Below are 24632 nucleotides of genomic sequence, written 5' to 3'. Positions count from 1 at the left end.
CTAGGAGGGGCTCGAAAAGGGGAGCATTGGTAACATGCATCTTTGAATAAGAGTTTGTGACCACATGATCTGAATTTTGTGAGCCATCTGGGCAGGAACTTCACAAACATTGTGTTCTTTTGTTTGTCATATCCTTCCAACACATTTTCCATTCCTGTCAACTTACTGTAAAAGACACTAGAACGATGTTAAAAGCACAATTGTGTGCAGGAGACTAAACGCTACACATATGTAAAAGTTTTATAGATGGTGCTTAGGTACTTTCAATATCAGTCATGTCATCATACCTGTACTGTTAGCTACATAGAAGAGTGTTACATTAAAATTATTACCTTAAGTTCGTAAAATAACTATTTATGCAGTCTTGTTCTGATGATGTCAATATTTGTCTGGTCTTTTAGGTGTGAAATTGAATGACTCATTGTGAATATGCTGATGAAATAACTTATTCCGTTTTGGATAGTTAGATGCTATTGACCGCAGTCTGATATAAATTACTGTAATTTATCGGTAGAGCGCTATAGGTGATTTAACAAGAAGATATTAATGAGTGACACGTTTGTGAGATTTAACACATGTATTTTGACAGGCCTCATTTCATCAAGGTTGTTGATCTCAGAGTTGTGAATTTTGCCGGGGTGTGTTTCAAGTTAATCTCCCGCTCTCGAAGTTTGTGTTTTGATGGAGTATGATCTGTGTGGGTGACAAAAAGGAATTGCTAAAGTCACGACTTTTATAATGATGTTTTGTTTCTTTGAATGGCCATGTGACTGTGAGTATTAAATCAAGGATAGTTTCATGAATACAGCCCCCTTCTCTCTGATAATGATATATCATATACTATAGAGCTTTTAAACTTTAGGAGAAACATTAAATATCAGAAATTCTGAACATATGTAAATTACACTATTATAGTTCCATGTTGGTATTATTGCTGATTTCAGACAACCTCAGTAGTATCTAACAACGGTATTCAAATAAAAAAGAACAGTTAAATTTTGGCTCACAGAACATGCATAATTTTTCAGATGTCACCATGCAACTTTATGAAAATCATGGGGATACATGATTTTAGAGAGCAAGGCAATTGATGCATTATTGATAAGTATACCTGTATATACATTAAGCTTAATGAGGATGGTACAGGAAGTTCTGGTATACTCTGGTGAAACCTTTATGATTTTCTCAGGTTTACGATATCGCATCCCAATTGACTTCAAGATAGCTGTCTTAAATACGTCCATAGTTATTTTATAGATTTAAACGTAAAGCAGTACAAGGTACTGTTATGTAAGCTTTACAGAGATGAGCAAGTAATCATCCTTATGATTTTATATATATATATATATATATATATATATATATATATATATATATAATAGTAACACAAATTACTTCAAGGACAAAGTAATAATATTGATTATTACTTTTTTCTTAAAATAATTTATATTATTATATATAACGCTCTGACTTTAGCATCAAGCACTGTAAAAAAAAAGTGTAATTCCTGTAATTTCCCAGAAGGACATCTGTATACTTATATATATATATATATATATATAGAGAGAGAGAGAGAGAGAGAGAGAGAGAGAGAGAGAGAGAGAGAGAGAGAGAGAGAGGAGGGAGGTGTTTAAAGTGTTATTGAACATCTTTCAGAAACATCAGGCTTGCATTTTACCTTCTAGATGGAAATGTGTGTTACCATTTGCTGAATCAGCACTGTAGATGGTCTTATATGAGTAAAGTTTGAATCGTTCAAAGTCTCACAGAAATGTGTGTATGTAGTATTACATCCTTTATCTTCTAGAGTTGTTGGCCTCTTTCCATATGGCTACTATCTTTGACATATCATTGAAAATATTTCATTGGATTAGGGGAAAATGAAACCGTAATTTTTAATCCAAATTTTCTGTGAGTTTGACATTAAGTTCAGCGGGAATACATTAAAGTGAGTTTGTCTAAGCTAACGGTAGTTTGACTCAGCAGTTAAACAGGTATCACCTCTTGTCACAGTCGGCCCCAATTACAGCGTAATAACATCATATCGGCTAGGAATTCCGGCGTTTCCCAAGGGAGACGGCAGTCAATTTGCCGGTATTTGTATTCTCTGGGTCAAATCATCTTTAAGGTGTAAATCCTGACCAGAATTTTGATGGGAAAATAAATAGATGTGTCGTCTTTCATGTCCGTAAGAACCATTTGGATTCAGTGATGAAATTAGGGAATGCTGTTGTCGTCCGAGAGAATGTGAGAAAATTTAATTATTCAGGAAATTGGCAATCAGTGAAATGATTTTGCAGGGTCAGGACAGGCTGTCAAACAGATGGTTTAAACAGAATATGCAAAATGATGAGAATTTTTAGGATAGAGAAGATATCACAAATTGGCGTTGTACTTTTGAAACTGACTGCAGAAAGAAAAAGTGAAAAATTTTCTTATCATATTATAATGATTGACCATATTCTGTGTGCGACGTGGTACACTCCTTGATGTACCGGTATGGTTGTACTTTTTTCACAAAGCTTCTCAAGTGAAGCAAAATCAGAAGGGTCTGACTGTAGGAATTATTACCAGGTAATCCTTCAGGTATTTTCTAATATCTGAATATTGTATTGTGCAGAAATCCTATATGGTATTTGAGAGCACCAGTAATTTCATAGCATTGCAGGAATTGTATACGTGGCTAAAAAATGGAAGCGTTTTCGATAAATTCGATACAGTGAAAATTAGATGCTTTGGTATTTGATAAACTCTCACGTTAACACTGAACGTTTTTGGTCTTACAACTGACACACATTTTAATTTTAAAGGTTTGGTAACCAATCCTAAAAATTCTGTAAAGGAGCCAACAAGAAAGTTGGCTTGGAATCAAAAGCAATGTAGTAGTAGTTCAAGCCAATATTTTAAAAATGAGAAAATCATGTTTTTCATCTTATGGTGTGAAAGACAGTCATTATTTTTCTAAGCAAAAAGAAAAAAGTTTACCAAAATATCAAAATGTGAAAATTTTGGAATGGCCACAGTAGAGTTAAACTATGAAAATGCGATGTAGGCTGTCCTATATAGCTATCATTTCAAATTTCAGTCAGTTAATTAGATATGCGTTATCAAAGGGTGAACAGGTAACAAGGTCAACTCTTGCAATTGACGAGAGGTCAGAACAGAATAAAGCTATGAGATAGCATTGGGCAATGCCGAGAAAAAAGTGTGTGTCTGTTTCTTTTAGCATGCCCTCAGGTCATGTTGGTTGGAACTTTGTATATTTTTTATCTTTAATAAGGTGCAATCCATCGAAAAACATCAAAGTTTGCAATGCATGATGTTTAATAAAGTGTGAAAAGAAAATTAGGTTCATTGTGTTTTAAATGGGTTAGGTTGTGTTGCTTGAAGTTTATTTATTTGGCCAAAGCCAAGGTTGGAATGGAACGATAATTAGAAAACAGTTCCTCAATTTTCTTTACAGCAGTAGTTGAAATTGTTCTTATTTAAGGATCAAATGTGAGTCAAATATGATCAAAATGAAATCGTCACAATCCTTATGCCAGTGATACTCATCAACACGTCAGATGTCTTTTAGAACGTGTACAATAACGTGGCCTTATAGGTGACAAACGTACATACAATCTTAATGGCACACGACTAAAAGGCATAATTGGCGTACAGGAAAAATCACATAAGCAAAGAATGACTGACATACTTGTGTTTAAAGGTTTTAGGGAAAATGAGAATTCAAGTATGATGTGGGATAGTTTAAGTGTTTTAACATGTTAAAAAAGTAATACTTAAAAGCATGAATCAATAAAATTTGACTTTATTTATCTTCTAGTTCCGTAATGATTTTGAAATATTTTTATTTGACTTGGAAAGTACGTCAGATTGGTATTCTTGCCAACGCATTAGCCTATTTAAGTAAGTACTCCGTGCTATATCACACTTCCCAAGCTGTGTTGGATTGCTACAGGATATGCAAATGAGCACCCTTGACAACTCTTACAGGGATCATGCCACCCGTTTGATGGATTAGATGAAGAGTTTTTACGTCACAGGTTTCTGTAGCCAGGAAGTACATGCTGATCTCTCCCTCCCAGGGAAACGCATCATTATGTCGTAAAAAAGTGGGAAATTTATGAGAAGGTTGATAAAATAAGAGACTGACGTGACTCATCTTTTCTGAATGTTGATTTTTGATTGCGAAGACTGTTTGAAAATGGCAAAACTTACAAGTGTGTAAATACATGTTGTTTAAACACCTGCATTTTCAAAAGTGCCTTTTTGTCATTTTTCTTTTCATCATTATCTGCTGCGTGGAATTTTTGTCTTCTGTCATGGTTTTATATGCTATCATTCCTTGTTGAGCCAGGCAGAATGCATTTTGAAACTGTCCGATAATATGATGGATTGCTAATTAACTGATTATTTGTATAAACCTGCATTCAAAAGAGGTCAATATTCTTTTAGTCCTAGCACATTACTTAATTAATGCTGGTCCCAGCTGAAACTTTGTTCATATTTTTTCCCCGGCTATTACAGGCATAACAGCATATGACTGCCTACAAATTTGGAATAAAAATTTGCCCTCAAGAACACTTCGAGAGTTAACTCATACAGATCGAAATTATGGGTCCATTGCCAACATTGTCACTCAAATATTGTTTCAGTCATTGCTATATGTAGCATGTATATGTAGGTACCCTGGGCCAGACAGCGATCGATGATCTGACTTACATTTATGACTACCCTTCTCTATTTTGTAAGGGAGATATTTCAACAAATATAAAATCTGGCCAAAGTGAAAATATTTTCCGGCAAAAATTTGGGAGAGCTGTTCACCAATTGCTTCGGCTGTGTTGTATCGACAGCATGCGGGATGCAAAATTCTGTGGAAGATCTGAGCTAAATATAGCACCGCAGTAGCTGCAGATGTATGAATATTTCACCTGACCAGGATATTCTCAAGGGGCCATGCGAGTGTTTCTGACACGGCGCAGCTTGCCAGGATGTACCGTTTAAAAATACTGCTGCATCGATTTTGCAATGAGCGACAAGCTGTAAATGTAAGCGGCTATCATCATGTACTATTAAAACAGGACCTGGTTTCTGTGTTACTGGATGACAATTTAGTTTTGTGAAACAATGTACAATGGGCAAAGATCTAGACAAACCTTGCCAAATTAAAGTGTTGAACGTAAGAATTTCTGTGCTGTAAGAGAACCTTATTGTGCAGTGTTTGACATAGATACATGTGGAAGCAATCTTAATATGCATGGCTTTGTCTTGGCAGAGGTCAGCACATTGCAGGTGCTTGTATACAGTAATAAACATACTCAAATCTACCATCATTCCGATTACTTTCACTAAATTAGCTCAGTCGCCATCTAGTCACTACCATCTAGATTTCTAGTCTTTGTAATAACTTTTATACAATCGAGGAATTCTCGCATAGTCACAGTAATATTATCCCAGTGTATGACCCTTTTATAGTTTAAATATTTTGCTAAATTACGCTGGACAAATGTTGAACTTTTCATAAACATGTAGAGTATATTGAGTTGTATTCAAATTGTGCCCCTGAAATGATTAATCAATGTGCTGAAAATGGAAATGTCATAGAAGGGATGTGACATGAAGGAAATACCTTTGTTATCTTGTATAAGCTATAAAGTGATGGTGAATATATGTGAAATGTACAGTAATTGCACAATTAACCCTTTCACCACCATGGTTTGGCCCAGACCCATTGTTATTAATGGTGATTGTGGACCGGTTTACAGGGAATTGGGGGTGAACAGGTTAAGGTATGATGATTGTTGGCATTTGACTGTGACCTTGCCACTGTTTAGTATGAAGTGCATGAAAATATTCATAAGTTCAAATTCCAAGTTGACATACGTGGAAAAATCAAAATACAAGTCATGATCAAGTACAATCTCAAAGAAAGCCCCTCTCATGCAGATAAATGTCTTTCACCAAGTTAAGCAATGTATTCATCGCTTTGATAAAGTTTGTGTGCAATGTATAATAGGGAGCTTGAATGTGCAAATGCGTCATAAACTCTACAGCATGTGTACAGTAAAATTGTAACAAGTCGGTTATTAACCCTGCACTCTTTTGAAGGGTGGGGATTAAGCTGAGCAGTTTTGACTGTGATGTCTTCACTAGATGACTTTGTGCGGCACATTGTAAGTTTGAATCCGACTGAGAATTTACTCAGAGCTATATTCAGCACTCTACAATGTCCTGCCTGTCACCAGTATCTATGCAGTTAAACACAGTCAAACTTGGTTTCTGGAATATTTCTTTTGGTTCAAAGTATAGTTTGAGTTGTATGTGATACTGGTCATGAAAAGTTTTTCTATATTCATAAATTTTGATAATCGTCATCATTGAGCTAACTGCTGATCAGAATAACAAACAGTTGGACATTTGATCAACAATCCAATGAAAATATAATGTCCATTAAAAAAAATCTGAACAGAGACTGCCCTATTGACTTTCAAGGTCTTTGAAGTTTGAGAAAAGCTGAGAAACAGCAAGTCTTGTGTCTGCAAAGCTTTGTAAATGAAATATTAAACTGATAACGAGTCAATATCTATAGCATACTGTGGAAACAGACTTAGATGATAATGTAACATCAGCTTGTATGTATAGAAGAGGTAATTGAACACCAATCTGAATGCAAGTGTTTCTTCTGAAAAGGGTGACGCAGACGATAATGTGATGCAGATTAACACTCGGAACTATTTGGTTACATCCAGGAAGCTACAGATTAGATTTGTGTCGTGATATTGCTATTACTGCGACTTCCTCTGCATTATCGTGTCCTACAGCACCATCAAATATTCATCCCGTGTGATGTGTCACTTCATATTTTATATGAAACGTCGTGATGTAGCTGTCTGGAAGAGAAAATGATAAGTATTTATGTGGGAGTGTATAATCCAAAAACTGAGTCAATGGATAGGAGCTCTGAGAGGGACTGCTTCGTGAAATATCTAGTCTTGACGTGAGGCAATGACTGAATTTCTATAGCAATTATGCTTTAGAATGACAATCAAGTGGTATTATATGAGAATCATTCAGTTGGTACATATGCCGGATTGTGTCCAAAAGGTATGTAGTTGGAATTATTGAATATTTTACCACAGTAACTTCACAGCGTTATGGTATGACGATGTTTTACTCTTACATAATACTATCAAGAAATCTGTGTGAAGTTAGAATTGTCTGACGTAGCTGTTTTGTCGATTTCCAAAGTGGCCAAGGTTCAACAAGTGTTATTCTTGACCACATAGTGACGTCAGTAGTAGTAGGTGGAACACACATGAGTGAAACACAGAGCAGTTCTCTTCTTCCACTGTGAATTAGCAAAACAGACATGTTTCGAACAAATCTTGTTCGAAACATGTCTGTTTTGCTAATTCACAGTGGAAGAAGAGAACTGTTCTGTGTTTCAATGTTAATGCTTCCATGATGAACATACACAGTAACACATGAGTGAGGTGAATGTCAGATCAGACGATACAGAAGAGCGAATGATACAGAAATTGTGTGGAAAAAGCAGAACTAAAAGTTATGTCATTTTATGATGAAACTTTGAATATTGGTTTGGCGGTTGAAAAATCCAAATTCAGATAATTTACTTTCACCGTGCTGTGATTCAAAAATGATGTAAGAACCTGCAAATACCTGGACGGCCTGCGGTCGAGAATTGCCCACAAAGAAATTGCCTACAACGTTAGTGTAGAAGGCCTACAACTTTTATGAAGCTAATTTTACTAAGTTACTCATGTTTGCTTCATGACCACAAACTTTTGTCTTGGGACTAGAAGGTCTTACATGTACCTTCAACATCAAGAGCCTGATGACTTGTTTCATGTTGTATACTTCAGCACGAGATAAAAGCTCTATGGTATACATATATACACTTGATTTGCTTTGCAATGCAATCAAATATGGCTGCCAGATGACCCTTTTGTTTAAATGTTTTTATGTCTAACCCCGTAACTCAATTATAGGCAGATTTTTTTCGAAGTTATATCAAGGACATTGTCCCCTTGTCATGACATGCTATCTTTACTCATGACTATGGTCATGATGTGACAGCCGTTTTGTGATCTTTCCATATCCGGTGAGATCACAGCTCAGCCATTCCAGAACCAATTTCTTTCAGAGGTGGTACAAGGACATAACCCAATGTCATAAACGTGCGTGTTTTTTTTCGCATGGTTTATTTAAATATGGCAGCCAGTGTGCAATTTTATTTTCTGCCAATTGTCATAATGCCTAGTGTGACTTGTTTGTTTGAAATGTAGGCTCCAGGGAGTCACTATATAGATGATGTTCACCCATAGATGATGATTGCGTGACAACTTTGATGGAAGAAGTCCATAAAAGTCACTAAACTTCTGTCAAGTGTTTGCAGTTTTGTCAGGATTGTGATCAATCGCCAATACTTGAGATACAGTCTGCTAGAGAATAACAACTGTTCCGTTTACGTTTGTGTGAAACTTTAATTGTCCATCGCATTGGATATGAAGAAAAGTAATCATTAGAGCTTGTGTACAATATTTCTGTATGGAATGCTATCTCAACATTGCGTCGTAATCATTTTTATGGCTCCAGCAACTAATTTAATCTTTTGATACAAAAAGTCTTTCCTACACCAGATTTGATGTTATCAATAGTAAAATAGTTTTAATATTCGTGTTGTTTTACTATGAATCTGCCTTTCCTGTGTTATATTCTCTGTTTCCTCCGTCTGTAGGTCCAACCAAATTTTAGTTTATTTGGGTTTTTAGAATGCTGATCATGTTCAGCCAATTGTCCTTGTTGGAGTATGTTTTCACTTAATTTTGAATGGCAGCATTGAACATGCAAATTACTTTTGTTGTTTGGATGATAATAAAGGCCCACTGTTCAACTGATTGGTGATGTTTCCTACACTGTAACTCATGATGTAATCGTAGTGGAACCTGCCAGAACCCTGGAGTATTGGAAAGTGGTACAATCCTAAGTCAATAACAGTACATTACGGTTGGACTGATATGTAAAATGGGGCATATATATTATGAGTTTGAGAAGTGTACATGTAGACAGTGTTTATTGTTATTTTATCTTGGTAGTATCATCCCTACAGCGTGACTTCACTAATACACTGCATGTCCTTCATTTTTGTGAACATTATCATTAAGTAAGCGCTCTCCATAGATTATTCATAATCTTCACGTTGGCAGTTTTCAGCAGAATATTCATTTCAAATCCAAAATGAAGCTCTGCACCCAAAAAATGACTGAAAATCTAATCTTCTGTATACTCCTGTCTTTTTGAAGTGCTGTCAAGCTTTTCAAGATGCATACAAATTTGAAACATAATTGTAGATTTTTTCTTAACAAGAATAATGTTCCAAGAGATCATTGCAAGCTATATGATTGCCTGTAAGAAGGATCAACATGTACTTGTAGCTTAGCTACCAATGTAATGATGTTGCATCAATTGTGTCAGGTTTTTCCCCCTCATAAATGTGATGATTTTAATATTTTGCCTTTTCATAAACCGCAGATAATGATTTGATGTACAATAGGGAGTATTGGTAAATCATTGTATGTGAGCTCAGTGTTGGTGAGGCGGCCACTGGAAGCGTAATATCCAACAAAGAACTGAACAGCATAGATTGGAAAAATGTGAATTATGAATTTCAGGGCAAATGATTGCATATTCTATTGAAACTGCGTACACGGGAGAGATATTAAAAATGCTTGCAGGCTTTGATGTTGGGTCTTTGAAGTGGGGTTCACCTTAAAAGATATTATTGCTAAATGTGTGTCATATTTTATTCAACACGCTGTCATAATGTTCTCTTTGATATATGAATGCTGAGATACACAAGAGTTCAGATCAAATACAGAATTCGTGAGTCTCGGTAGCTGAATACCGTTTCTGTTGAACTTTTTCCGAAGTATTTTCTCAACAGGACGGCTTTCTGAACATTTGCAATTTCAGAGAAGTGAAGTTAGGTTTTTCGATATCAGTATTTTTTTCTCCATTAATGTATCATTGAATCTGGTAAATAATTTTGTTGTGCACTTCCATGAAATGTTTTTTTGAATATTTCCACATCTTTGCATTTTGGCATTGGTATATTTGAAGCACTAAAACAAATTTTGTTACTGACAGCATTTGTTCGATATGATTGTACCATCATGTTCATTTGCAAAATTTGAACGGGTGACAGTACATCTTTAAAAGAAGGAAGTCTGTGCAAAATTTTGGCGTGAGAATCCCCAGTATAAACCCAATGGACAGCCTGTAAATGTCAGACTCATTATCTTGATTGTTGGTTTGGGAATTGTTTCCTCATGACAGTGTTTTACAATATGCAAAGGTGTAAAACACACTCCTTACATGTTAGATTAGCTATTTATTAATGGTTTATGATTGACGTGGGAGTTTATCATAGCCAGAGTCCCCTTTCACTATCACGACTTAATAGCTCTCTACAAGATCATGTTGCTTTCCCTGTGTCTTTTTAGCCTGTTAAATCAACCTCTTTGGTCCGTAAGTGATTATTAACAATATTTCATTTTCTGTTGTAATACATTATTTTGACAAACTCAACGCATTACAAACAGAAAATGTACAGGTTATATGACTGCATATACTGTGTTTAGCTTTTCTACTTAGTTTTGTGTACAATGGATTCAGGTAAAAGAGAACCAAGAAGGATAAAAGCTTTAATTTCACAATATTGATTTAATGATGCAAATGTAATAAGTTAATGATGTGTAACAAGAAGTAGTTGGGTCGTTATGGCGATTATTTGGAAATAACGTTTGACAGCTCCAGACAGGTATTTTGTTGTGAAATTTATGAGAAAATTAATAAAGTCAATCGATTTGCAAAATCATCCATAATGTGAACCCATGCCCATAGTGACAGTTAAGTTTTTTACGGATTATTCACTGTTTGTCCCAGTTCCTGTGCTGTTTGAAATCTCGCATTCAACAGAGACAGCTCAAGTCTACAGATATACAAAGTTTTTTATTAAAAAGTTTTAACAACTCTGTGAATTTTCAATTGACATTTTGTATATTTCATACACAATTGTTCATTTCACTAAAACTAGTTTTTCTACCACTGCATTTACAAATTTGTAGAATGTTTAGATATAAAAAAATGCATGTAGAATTTCTTTTTTGTGTGTATAGTATGTTGAACATGTCTGTATTCTGGTCTTGGCATACAGGCATTAAACATTCCATTTGTAGTTTTTATTTTGAATAAACATTGACATTTTAGAGGTTCAATGTCATGGAATTTGTCAAGGGTGATGTTGTTTTGCAAAGTCAAAATTTGACTGTGTCAATACATATGCCGACAGCGCTTACACGTGGTTGAATTTCCCCTCTTTAATACCAAAAAATCATGGTGTTGTATTGGAACAATTATCTTAGGGAACAGCAAAATCATTTCATATAGTTTCATTACCATGGAACCATGTGCTTGTACTGTCCCTAGTGTTAATGCATTATAAACCCTGTAACATGTAGAAAGCCCAGGGAAAATGCGACCTAGCTGTGCTGTCATTTACCAGTACTGCACACATGTAGAATATGAAAATCATATTATTTTAATTAATGCGTGATTTTGTGAGCACACAGGCACAGGTGTTTTGCTGTGTCACAGATCATACTATCATGATCCAATGACTTTCAATAGCACTATTCAACGGTGTTTAAGTAGTTGTACTGTGGAAGAGTGAGAATAAAGTCAAATTTTATTCACCTGAGAGAGAGAGAGAGAGAGAGAGAGAGAGAGAGAGAGAGAGAGAGAGAGAGAGAGAGAGAGAGAGAGAGAGAGAGAAACTTTAGTCTCCCTGTACATTGAGAGAGAGACTGACATAGACGTATTCTCTTTCTAGGTAGTAGCAAATTATGAATTTCAAGTGAGTCTCTCATCCAGACAGTATTTTAAAAGTAGATTTGACTTTGATTAGATTACGTTTGACAGCAAAATCAGATTTTAATATTTTCGCTTCAGTGCATATAATTCACCAGAATTGTGTATATTCCTCTGTTTCATGCATTAGAACACATGATTATACAGCTTAGTGCTCAAATCATTGCAATTGACCTCTTGAACTTTTGTATATTGACGGAAATGTCAGGGTAAGAATGCAATTATTTTGTTGGCATAATCGAGACAGGAAAATTTTTCCGTTTCCATCCTTTCATTAATCTTTCTCCCGGCAGATAAGGGAATCGTAGCAATTTTTTTTTCAAATGGAATTCCATTTTTCATTTGTGAAGATGCTCACGATTCTGAAAGTGAACCAGGTTGTTCCATTTTTTTGACGCCCACATCGATAGAATCTGTGAATGCTATAATATGAATAGGAGTTTGTCAAATTTTCAAGAAATACATGTAAGCTCAAAAGCTAGGTTTGCTGCAAGCATATCATTCTGTAAGTACATACAATGATAAGAAACAAAACCTTTTCTTATTGGCCTTGAGTAAGTTTCAAAAGGTTTGATGGATACAAGTTGAATAAATACTGTTTCTCAGATTTATTTCTGTAAAATTGGAAAAACTTCACAGTTTATCCTGTCAATCATTGTATCTCTTCTTTGCAGATATATTGGTCAAATTTCATAATCGTAAGGGGATCTGTGAAAATGTATCGCGGCACAACCAATTGGCATACAAAAATTTCAGCTTTGATGTGAATAAGTAATTATATAATTGATTGATATCAAATCTTGAAATATTTTCCCTCTTGCCTGTCGCTGTTATTACTGTTTCTATGGCAACCAGTTTACATGGACGGCTCTCTGTGTAATTGGGTAAAGTTGTCACATTTTCAATCTCATGTGTTGTCTTCAATTTTAGAAGTTTTTACGGTGTTGTAGATTAATTCAAAGGTATAGTTTTTGTCAAAACATAAAACTGAGGACCATTGGGTATGCATATCATAAACAGTATCAATTATTCAAAGTGTGGTTTTGCACATGATAAGAGCTGTTGTATCGTGAAATACTTCATCTGTTTTGCTCAGAGCTATGGAGAAGAAAATGTCCATGATCTGATGCAGCAGAATCGGTTCCTGCTCATGTACATACAGTTGAAACACGATGCCAAGTGGAAGATTTAGGCTCTCCTTAATCCACCACTAGGTGGCCTGGTAATTTTATCTACACCAGGCTGTGAGGTAGCTTGGAGTCATGTTTCTTGAATAGCAGGTGATTTGGTTCTGCTCTGCTATTGAAGACATATTATCAATTTCAAAGCACTTCCATCATAGTTTCAAGAAAAGTTTAGTATGACAAAACAAAAAGGATAAAAAAAGTAAAAAAGATTTTGTAACAGTTGGTTCTTTATAAGAGATTGCAAGTTCAAAGTTGAACAAATAGATATATCAGTACTAATATGAAAGCTTTTATGTTGTACCCAGCAGTTTTACAGAATTTGTTACAATGTAAGTGACCTGCTCCTATCTATTTTCCAACCATAATTGTCAAAATCCTAATCATTTATGAATTCCAAATTTTAACAGATAAAAATGCAAGGTGAAGTGAACACCTTGTATAAAATTTTAGTTTTTAGCTACTATAGACTATAGTCTATAGAAGCTATTGGGATGGGTATCCGTCCGGCGCCCGTCGTCAGTCTGTATGTATGTATGTATGTATGTATGTATGTATGTATGTCCGTTTGTGAGGCGTCCGTCCACTCAAATATCTTGAGAACCGCAGTACTTACTGATTTGATATTGTTGTGTAGGTGAAAAATATGATTTTGAGACACTATTTTTTTAATTTTTGATATTGTTGAAAATAGGCAATTTAATGCCAAAAAGGTGTTTTTGGTAAAAAATCTTCTTCTTCATAACCGCTGGTCAGACAGCTTTGTTATTTGGTATACAGGTCCCTAGGGGTAACCCAACTTAGATTTGTTCAAATTGTGATGAAATATGCAAACGTGTATTTTTAAGGAATTTTTTTGTCATTTTGGTCAAAATTTGACTTACATTGTATGTAATTCTTGTACTGTATAAACCCTATCAATTCACCCAGAAAAAAATAATAATTAATATGATTTTAAATAATTGAATTAATTAGGAAATCATCAAAGCCAAAATAATTTTAGTGTAGAATTATCAGAACGTTCAACTTTTTTTGATAGTTCATAGTGAAATGTTACCATCTTGGAGGATTAAAACATGTAAAGGCAACTTTCCTGAATCCCAACTTGACATATTCTGAACCGTCATTTATTGTGCCCTGTATGTTATCTAAAAGAAATTGCTCAAAATAGTCAATAGAGATAGAGATAGAGATAGAGAAAGTTCTAATTTCCATTTGTGGTTGACTTGGTAAGGATAAAATAAAATTACGTTTTGAGGAAAAAAATAGAGTGGTCAATTAAAAGAGTGGTCAAAGTGATAGGGTTTTTATGGTAAAGCTGGGCTGTAAGATTCTTCATGTGCTATTTATAGCAATTATGCAATCTGTGTAAACAGTGCAATGAAAGTTACATGATTCCTTATAATGCTTTTGATGACCTTGAACTTCTTAAGTTTCAAACATTTGTCTCTTCAGTGTGCTTTCTCTGAGTATGTACAGTCTCAACTTATTCAACAGAAAAAAATACAATGTTAATCAAAGCCTCCACCTTCTTCATCAATACATGTGTCACAAAAAGTTATTCTACATAACACAGCAGAGCTCTGTCAACTGTTGAGTTGCTTGTTCTTTCAAAACGCTGGTCAGACAGCTTTAATATTTGGTGTACAAGTCCCTAGGATGACCTATAAAGTGAGATAATTTCATACAGTCAGGAAATACTTAATTTTGTATCCATGTCTATAGTAGCTTCAGGGACTTTGGCCCTATGTTTACATTTGAGGTTGTGATTGTATCACTGATAATTTTATTCACTTCTTGGTGTTTATAACAAACGATATTAGCAAAAATGCACAGCCAGACATCAGCTGATACACCATTTTGTTATCAACTTTCCAGTAATTTGGATTATGTCTGATATCCCTGCATCATACTGGAATTCTAGGATGAAATACATGCAGCACAATCATCAATTTCAGTTGCACTAATGTCACATTCTACATACCAATTACTTCTGCATATTTCACATAGATTTTACTGGTTTTCATAAAGTTTCGTATGAAGCTACGTGGTCTTACATTCTTTACATTTGAAAATGACTCTCCATTGAAGTTACCGTAGTTCCATATACTATAGGACATTGTTTACGTTTATCTACTTGTACATGTTGATATATACCTAGATCCATACAATGTTACTGTTCAATAGCTGTATCCTAACTTTGTTGTTGTCTGAGGCAACAAAACTGTATGGATTTTGTCAGACCCCAACATTGACAATCGATTTGTAGCAAATAATGACATTAAAATGGACGATACTTGTATGTTACAATAACATTGATGAGAGTAGGTAAGGCTGTAATTGAATAAACATTTTATCAGCTGTGTTTACAATCAATATTTTCTGAAAAAATATCCTTTCTTCTGTTGCTATCAAGGTGAATATTTCTTTTATTCTGATTATAAGATGTAGGATACGTAATCAAGGATTCTTGTCGGTTACACTTGCAAAATATACAATATTTTGCTCCCCAAAAAATTTATTTTTTTTAATTTCCAAAAATTGATTGATTTGTGCATACTAGAAATAAGCAATAAAGCAAATCAAAATGAAAACGCTCGATAAACAAAAAATAAATTCACATTCCACAGACAGTGATGTTTCGATTTTTATTTTCATTGTTATGTAACATGCATTTACCTGAAATAAAAAAATGAATGCTGTTGTTCTGTTTAGGGTAAAATATATGCATGAGTCTGTAATGTATTCTTGATTATCTAATAACATCCATTCATTGATTTTTCCAAAGCATGTGCAGACATATATGTAAACTGTTGTGAATAAAAAACACAAAAGAATTCCACAAATATTGCATTTTAAACGTAACTGCTTAAAAATTCCCTGGGCGATGTATAGAAATTCAAAAGACTGTGTACTTGAAACGTTACTGGTGTTCCCAGCCTACTGACGAGGATTGACGGTCGTACGACGGTCGTATTGCAGCATCATGTTACGAGTTGTGTCGATGAGGTAAAAATATATACAGTCGTACAACTATAAATATTTTGGCTTTTTTTTGGCTTCAATTGGTTGAAAATTTGTTGTAAAATCTGTCGTAGTTTTCCATTATATTTATTCTGTGGGTAGCTGTATTTCCTCTGAGAGACCGATGGAATCTAGATTAGATTATGTTGCCAACTAAGGTATGCTGTAAATCAATGTCACCGTTCTGTTAACAACTCACACTGTCACAGATGTCAGAATGTTCGATTATTTATGCAGTTTATATGTCAAGTTGACTGTGCCTCCTTTATTTTTGAGTCGGCCACAATATAATACGCGAAATGAAATAACATAAACTTTGATTCCTGGGAAAGGACATAGTGTAGTCCAACAAATTCTTAAAAATATCCCCAGGTTGATGATTACATTTACTGGTGATGAATTGTAAAAGAATGGAACTGCCTATAAATGCAATCACCATGGAAATAATGAATTTGTATTTCCCAGTGCACTTTTTTAAAAGACACCTACACGGAAGGGAAATTTTTATTGATGTAGGGGTGTTGGTACCAGTATGTGAACATGGATGTATGCCTGTCTTTCAGAATTTTGAATTTTGTGTGACGACTCATTCTGATATGTTGTGAGCAGTAGAGCCGTTTTATCGTTAGCTCTGCTTGTGTGTGTGTTTGTGTGATGTTTTATCCATTTGACAGATCCTTGCTTTTACCGTTCGACACTCCAGGCAGTTTCTCATTCAAACAGAATTTCGGTAGATGTGCGAAATATCTCCCAGCACCAATGAAATGAGAAAGGACGAGGTGTTAGTTTTATTGAACGGTGGTTCACATTTTAAAAGGCAGGAACGAACCCCTCTAGGGTATAGGAGGGACAATTACCAATGCAGATATATAAACCGTAATTGGATAAAGTGTTTGAGATTAATCCCATTAACCACATTGTGGTTAAAATCTCCAGACAGTTAATTCATAATTTCGATCAACTTTCAGGGAGCGAAGAAAATTGGGAAATTAATGGCTACGAAACACAAGACATTAATTTTCAAATATCACAATTTTTATGGAGGCGTACAGATGTTTCTGTAAATTGTATTTTCTCACATTCAGTCAGTTTAGTTTATTACTTAAACACAAAAAAATGCCGGAAACGATGTTGAAATCTTGCAATGGTAAAAAAAAAGTCTGTGTGTGTTTTATGCTGGAGGATATTTTCTTGAATATTGAAAGGAAAAAGACCAATGCGAAATGACTTCAATGAGTGATGTATTGGAGAAATTCAATTTAATTGTGTATTCACCCAAAAATTGAAGGTTTATTACGCAAAACTCATGACGGCTTCTCATTGAGAGTTCAGCTCATGCTACATCGGTTTCCCCTATTTTGCATCTTAATTCCGCATGGTGGCTCTTATTAGCCTATTCAATGAGCTTGGATCGAATGAAACACTTGCTCGTCACTGCTGACTCATACAGACCTTTTAGTCACGGCCAGTTCAATGACAATCTGGGCAGCCTCTGCTTATCGCGGCTTGTCAATCTCCGAGCCAGTTGACTTCAATACCATCATCAGTCGGTCTTGACAGACACCCGAGCGCATCTCATATACCCGGTAGCACGTTTTCTAAGGCACAGCGAGATAGGACGAACATCACATCGGTCATAAATGGTCTACGAACGGGAGAGCGTACCTTTACCGATGGCTACTCTTGGTTTTCACAGGTACGTGGAGCGGGAGTTTGACAAAGATCTAGAGATTGAGCTTGCTATCGAAGAAATGGGACGTAAGTTGAATCTCAGTCACCTAACCGAGGAGGAGTGTAAGCACATACTTGAAGTGATACAACGAGATTTCAAGCTGCGGCAGTGTGAAGCTCAGAGAGTCGGGTAAGTGCCATACAATATTACATCCTTTCCTTTTCACCATTAAATTTTGGTACAAACCTGTTATTTTATATGGACAAAGTTGGACCCATGTACTGTGAAATAGGGGTGAAAGGGGTAAGCCTGTTCCTCATTCCTTTTCAGTCATTCCATTTTTATTTCTACGGTATATGAACTGAGGCAATTCTTTCCTTCTGCTCACATGTTGTGAACTTGCCGGAGTTATTAAAGCACATTGTTCGGTGGAATTGAAATGCTATTCCTAAATTTCAATGTGAAACTCAGTAGTAGCCAACATTTGGTGTGAATTTCTCTGTAATTTTTCCCACTGCTCCACAGTAATGGCATTTCATGTTGAAGGCCAGGTCAAATTTCTTTAGCCATATTGTCTTTTCATATTCCTGTCATGTAACCAATTGACCAGTTTACATGACAGTTACAATAGTGTATACAGAAATTGGCAATATAACTTTATTTTCATCTTAGACTTTCTGTCATCTCTATGCAAGGCCACTCACTGTTGAAGTATCATTCCTTGATTCCTGAGGCAACTTCCTGGCTGACAAACACCACGCAGATGTTGTCAGTACAGAAAAATTATTAATTTTCTTGTTTTCATGGATAGTTACCATGGTCAGACATGTACAAACTTGTGGTAAAAAATTGCCAGCAATCATTCATTTACACAACACCTCAGAATGATTTTCATGTAAAAATCTTTCTTTAGTTTTCATCAAGATTAAAACCTTCAAGAAATTCTTTGACAAAATCATGATATTAATAACATGAATTTAGATTCGTAGTGTAGCTGATATAATAACATTCAGTCTTTCAATGGAATGTTTAATTGAGGATATGTGGAGACGACTGATGAATATGATTGCCAATTTGCAGTCGTAAATTTATTTTAAACAACTTACATACAGTAATTAGAATCAGAACTCTCAGAGAAGCAAAAGTTTGGAAAAGTATATTTGGTTTTGACGATTTGAGTACACAAATTTTTTTTATCAATTGCAGTTTTGACAATTGTAAAAGTTGTCCCGGTAGTTACAGCAATGAATATTTAATGAAGTAGTTAGACTTTAGGTCAAAGGTCATTGTAACATGTTAGTTGAATAATGATGTTCCGTAATTTGTTACCAAAGCACAACTTTCTGAACGATTAACAAATTTGATTTTGTATTTGGAATGTAGTATTAGTAAGATTTAAGTATAGTGAATGCTAAAGAGGTAACCAATGGGCATTATTCATTGAAATTTGTCAAAAGTACAATAACATAGGCCTTCCCAAAATGTCGCATTTTACGTGCAAGCTATTGACGTGTGTCTTTACATTTCTTTAAAAATTATTTTCAATATGTTCTTTCAGTCTCCATGAATAAATCAACGTTTAATTCTGTGTTTAAGAACCACCTCCCATGTAGTCTATAGGAGTCAGCATTCTGACGGAAATGTTTAGACATTATGCCAGGCTGAATGAAGAAGAAAAAATGGCCTGAAAAGTTGAAATGAAAGACAATAGAAGGCACTGAAATTAAAAGGGCAAAATGGTGGTGCTTACCAGTTGCTGTGAGTTAGAGAACCAAATTAGTCAATATTTTAAATTCAAAATGTTTGCCACTCTCAATGATAGCCAGAAGCCTGATTAACTTAATTGAAAAGCAATGAAATTTCCTTTAAGTTTCACCACAATTTGGTGGCAAACACAAAATTTATCTTTTGTATTCCAAATTGACTCTATGCGGGGCTGTAGATGAGAGAGTGGTCCAGTTCCTCCTACTTAAATGCTGTTAAAGAGTGTTCCGCACTATCCTGTCTTAAATGCAGAGCATAAGTAACATAGATCTGAAACTCAGGTGCTAGGAATAAGTCCATCATAGAAGGATGATTCTTTGAAGTATAGGAGACAATTTTCTGAGAAGCTAAATGCACGAAATAATTCTGAATCATAATTTGGTTTCATTTCTTCTGGTTTATGAATCAACAATCAGAGCTGTAATTGTTCAACTTCACCAGATACAAAGCTCTCTTGACATTTTCAATAATTAGATATTTGGAATTTCACCTCCAGATAGATCTCTGCATATTGCCATCCTTTGAGCTCACGTTTTTATCATATCTTTGGTAAATGGACATCTTTTAAAGTCTCTCTCTTTAAATTGACATTTTTCTGCTAATAGACTTGGCATTTCTGAATGTCTAAGTGAAGTTGGCAATCTGCATATGATTTGAAAGGTATGAGATTCTGATATGTCAGAAATGATATTCTCACTTTTTTTCATATTAACTCTACGCCAACCATCTATATATTATCAATCCATAAAGTCTGCTGTAAATTTCTGCTCATTCATCTGTTTTTTCCGCCCACAAGAAAAAATATTGAACTCAAGGTACAATGTGATTCATCGAAATTCTCCAATGCCAACAATACTTGTAAGCATATTTTCCAATACTCAATATTGAGGTTGTATGCGCTTCGAAAGTGGAAGACTTAAACTTTTGCTCAAACTTTGCTTTCCTCAGTTAAATTTCAACCATTCTGTCACCGTGCAGTGTTTGGTACCAGCAACACAAATCCACTATTTACTGATATTTGAAATTCAAAATGGCTGCCATCCCTGTGTTGACTGTATAGAGAAAAAAATGAAATTTTTGATTTTCAAAAAAATACAGCTGTGAAAAGTTTTCTTACACCAAGAGCTTTAAAATGAGCCCCCACAAGTGGTAGACCAGAAATGTACTGAAAAAATTTGGGAGCCCAAATACTGTCCTCGAGGCGCATACTGAACCTTAAAACTCTTCCATAGGCCATGATATTCACAGCCCCTATGAATTCTTACTTTATATAGTCACATATAAACTGAGAGAACAAAAGGATGTTACAAAAGCATGGTGGTACAAAGAATCAGACTGTTGAATCACAGCATAAGCTTTTTTTATCGCACTATCTTCTGTCAACCTAGCTGACATTTCAAAATACAGTATTTTCAAAACATGTAGAGAATTTTGTCTTTACATCTCTCAGAACCAATGAACAGTAGCAGTACCATATGGCAATATTTACGTCCTGTTTTATAAAGTACAAAAGTCTATATATTACGAAAATAACTGGTCTCTCTGGTCATAGTTAAAATCACTGCAGAGACTCAACACCTCGTTCTGTGTCACAGAAGTGAAAAAAGACAATGCATTGTTGGTGAGAAAAGTTTAGACAGAAGAGTCTAGATGTTTTCTGGGACAGAAACAGTATGTAAAAATACATTAAATGTCAGATCCTTGATTCAACATGTCTAACCTGTACAGAAACATTCAACTTTTGTTCTATTGAAGAAAGTCGCTGTTGAATTTCAAATTTAATTTATGCACCGTTGAATGTTATGTAACACTCATTGTAATTGGTTCATTGCAAGAAGTACCTGAAAGTCATATTCAATGAAATGACATTCAACTACATAGGAAAAGCAAAACCCAATGAGACGTGAGGTTCTGAGTTACCGTGGTTCTGAGTTTCGACAATATTGATAAATTTTGTACAATTGTGCTAAATAATATGCAAAATTATTGTCAATGAGCAATTTTCCTGCTTGCGGAAAGTGAAAGTTCACTCTCTGTGAGGGTGTAAAGGTGTTTCACCACGTTAAACTTCAAACTCGTAATAATTTCTCCAATTTTATACCCTGATTAGACAAGTCAGTGTCTGCCAGGTTTATTTGGTGGACACTGCTTAGCTGCCATGTAATCCCGTACACAAATCTTTGTTTAGTGGTTTGAACGAGGACAGCCCAACAAATATCACATCTCCAAAGTTATATTAAACCTTTATTGACAGAACGCAGAACAGAAAGAGACCTCAGCCGATGACTTATTTGAAAAGAACACTCTGCCTTGGGAGTAATAATTACAATATGGCATGGATACTAACAAAGAGAGAAGAAATCAATACAGGATGTTAATATTTATTGAACAATTCTGGTGGGATTAAATGATGTCAGGGAATAAAGCTTTATGTGTTTTTGAGACAAGCTTTACAGCTATCTTTTCGACCTCCGCCATTTTGTTTCCTTTTCAGTTTGGTATCCAGCATTGGTAGTTTTAAAAACTTGTAATTGTTTTGTTTGTCAGTTCCTTGTAAAACATTATTTGCTCTGACAGGATTCCGAATAAATTAAAGGTTAAAGGGTAATTTGTAGTTTATGTCTTACATCGGGTCTACAGGTACGAACTGCATCACCATCCTGGCTGTTTCAAAAAGTAAAATTAGTTCATCGCTGCAACATGATATCCGGTGATTCATACTCGGTGTCAGTACATGAAACACACACCTCAGGGTTTTTTTGAAAGTCATGAATAATTTTTCCAGCTGTCTGTATTCTTCATGACCATCGACGCTTGCGTACAACAATTTCAAAAGCTGAAATGAGATCAGCTTGTTTGCTGCCGCTGTCTCATTTCAAGCCAATCAGCGATTTCTCAGTTTTCAACACACACAGTTATTACGCAGTTCTGGAGCCAAAATTGTGTCTTGCAAGTGAGAGTTCTTATTACAGAGATAATTGTCAAAATGAAGAAACGTGCATTCTGAATTTCTCCATGACTTGTGAAAATAATGTCAAAATATAAATATGAAGTTGTCAAAGCATGGAGAAACTGCTGAAAGTCATTCCAATATTCCAATTTATGACAATTTTAAAGTATATGAAAACGAGAAAGTGTTCTGTGTAATAGTTTGTCACAAATACACTGAAAAACTATCATTTGTGTAACAGCTGGGCACACAACTGACAGCTAGGGACAAGAACATTGAGAAGTCATTTGACTCTGCTCAACTTCTGTATATGATGCCCCTCTCGCTCTCCATATTAAGAATCAATGCAAATGCTCATAGCACTAATATATCAGGGAGACGTCTGAACATCTATCTTACTCTGATATGCTGCAGGGAAAAACAGGAATTTACTGAAAGTGAAAAAACCCCAGTTGCACAACACCGGGTCAAAAGCATGTCACCTTTACAAGTACTTGAAACGACGAGAAAAAATACTAATTCTGATAATGGCCCAGTGATACTGGCCAGGCAAGAGGTTTCTAAAAGGATTTCAGTGAAAAATACAGGCTTGGTAATATGATCGAAAGATGCTGGGTGTTCTGAAGTGTGGCTAACATGCTTATTTTGCTGTCACTCTGTCTCGGTAAACGTCGACATCACCAGCAAAGTACTTCTGTAATCATAGGTTTGTAGATACGCATTAATGCCACTTTCGTCTATCACAGCCTTTTAGCAGTGTGGCTGCGTTTTCCAGCTACTTCTTCAGTTGTCTAGCTGTTATCACAGGCAGATTGGAGATTGAAGCTCCTGCTCGTGACTTGGCAAGCCCACACAAGTCAATAAACGCTGTGTTTTCAGTCGCAGAACGTTGTATCGTTCACCAAAGTGTGTGGGATGGGTTGTTTTGAAAACCCTGTTGTACACCTCTCCATAGTAGCTCAATACGATTGATTTTTGCTCGTGTAAGCAGATGTGTCAACTCATGTGTGAACATTTCAAATAGTATAATCTTATCTAAACATGTTCTTACATTTGTATTTCTTGTTGCTTTTTTAGAAAAGATGACGGCTGAAAGCACTTGTAAAATTCCTTACAAATGCCAAATTCTGTTTTATTTATCATCAAAATACATTCCTGTTGATCTCACAAACAGATACTTGGATTACAGGAATTTAACCCTTTGAGTACTGTAATTTTCCCCACCAAAATTTTAGTGTAACATTTTACCAATTTTATAAATTTTTCTGTAATTCCTTTGATAATTTGAGATCAAATGGACAACACTTTTAATAGCCTACAGTTAAATTTTGGGAAAATCTGAAAAAATGTTTGAACTTGACAAAAATTGTCTACCTTATATTTTATAAAGGCGATAATAAGCGACTTTGGCACTCAAAGGGTTAACCCTTTGAGCGCCAAAGTCAACTTTAGTCACCTTTATAAAATGTATCCCAGTCAAAATTATTCAGATTTTTGCCAAAATTTTGATTAAAAACTGTAGCCAATGAAATGTGATGTCCATTTGGTCCAAAATTATCAAAAAAATTACAGAAAAGTTCATAAAAATTAGTAAAATGTTGCACTAAAATTTTGGTGGGAAAAATTAAAGCACTCAAAGGGTTAACGCAATATTGTATGCAGACAAACATATGTTTATTAAGGTTTTCTTTTTCAATCCTAGTACATGTACCTACATTGTTGTGAAGTCAAGAGGTACCTCAGAGAAATGGAGAAATTAGTAAATCACCGCTCTAGACACTCCAACAACTTTTGGAGTACACCAATTTGATGTCCCTCCAAAGGCCATAAAAGCCTTAATCTCTCTGATTGTAATCAAGCACTCTTGTGGTCACATCGTGCTCAATCTTGTTCTTAGAGAACGCACTGTACATCACAATGGCCATCAGAATGAAGTAGTTCACTCCGTAAATTTGTATTGATCCCATCTACATGGAGTTCACTTCGTGAATCCAAATGCACCTGACCATTAGTAAAAGGGAGGCCTCTTCAAGTGTAAAAAAAAGGACAGGACTGATGTTATCTTGATGCTGCTATTCTAAAA

General features: G+C 35.2%; 1 protein-coding gene across 2 annotated transcripts in view; it reads left to right on the top strand.

Annotated features, from left to right (window-relative positions):
• The window catches only part of LOC139143545 (uro-adherence factor A-like), a 119284-nt gene that overhangs the window by 42739 nt on the left and 51913 nt on the right, over nt 1-24632 (top strand). For both annotated transcript variants that reach the window (XM_070713974.1, XM_070713975.1), the window contains one exon: nt 17860-18024. The gene's annotated coding sequence lies outside the window, so the exon portion shown is untranslated. The remainder of the gene's footprint in view (nt 1-17859; nt 18025-24632) is intronic.

The sequence above is a fragment of the Ptychodera flava genome, chromosome 11 (assembly GCF_041260155.1).
Source record: "Ptychodera flava strain L36383 chromosome 11, AS_Pfla_20210202, whole genome shotgun sequence".
NCBI classification, from domain to species: domain Eukaryota; kingdom Metazoa; phylum Hemichordata; class Enteropneusta; family Ptychoderidae; genus Ptychodera; species Ptychodera flava.
The sequence above is the reverse complement of the archived record's forward strand: the minus strand, read 5'-3'. Positions and strand labels throughout refer to the sequence as shown.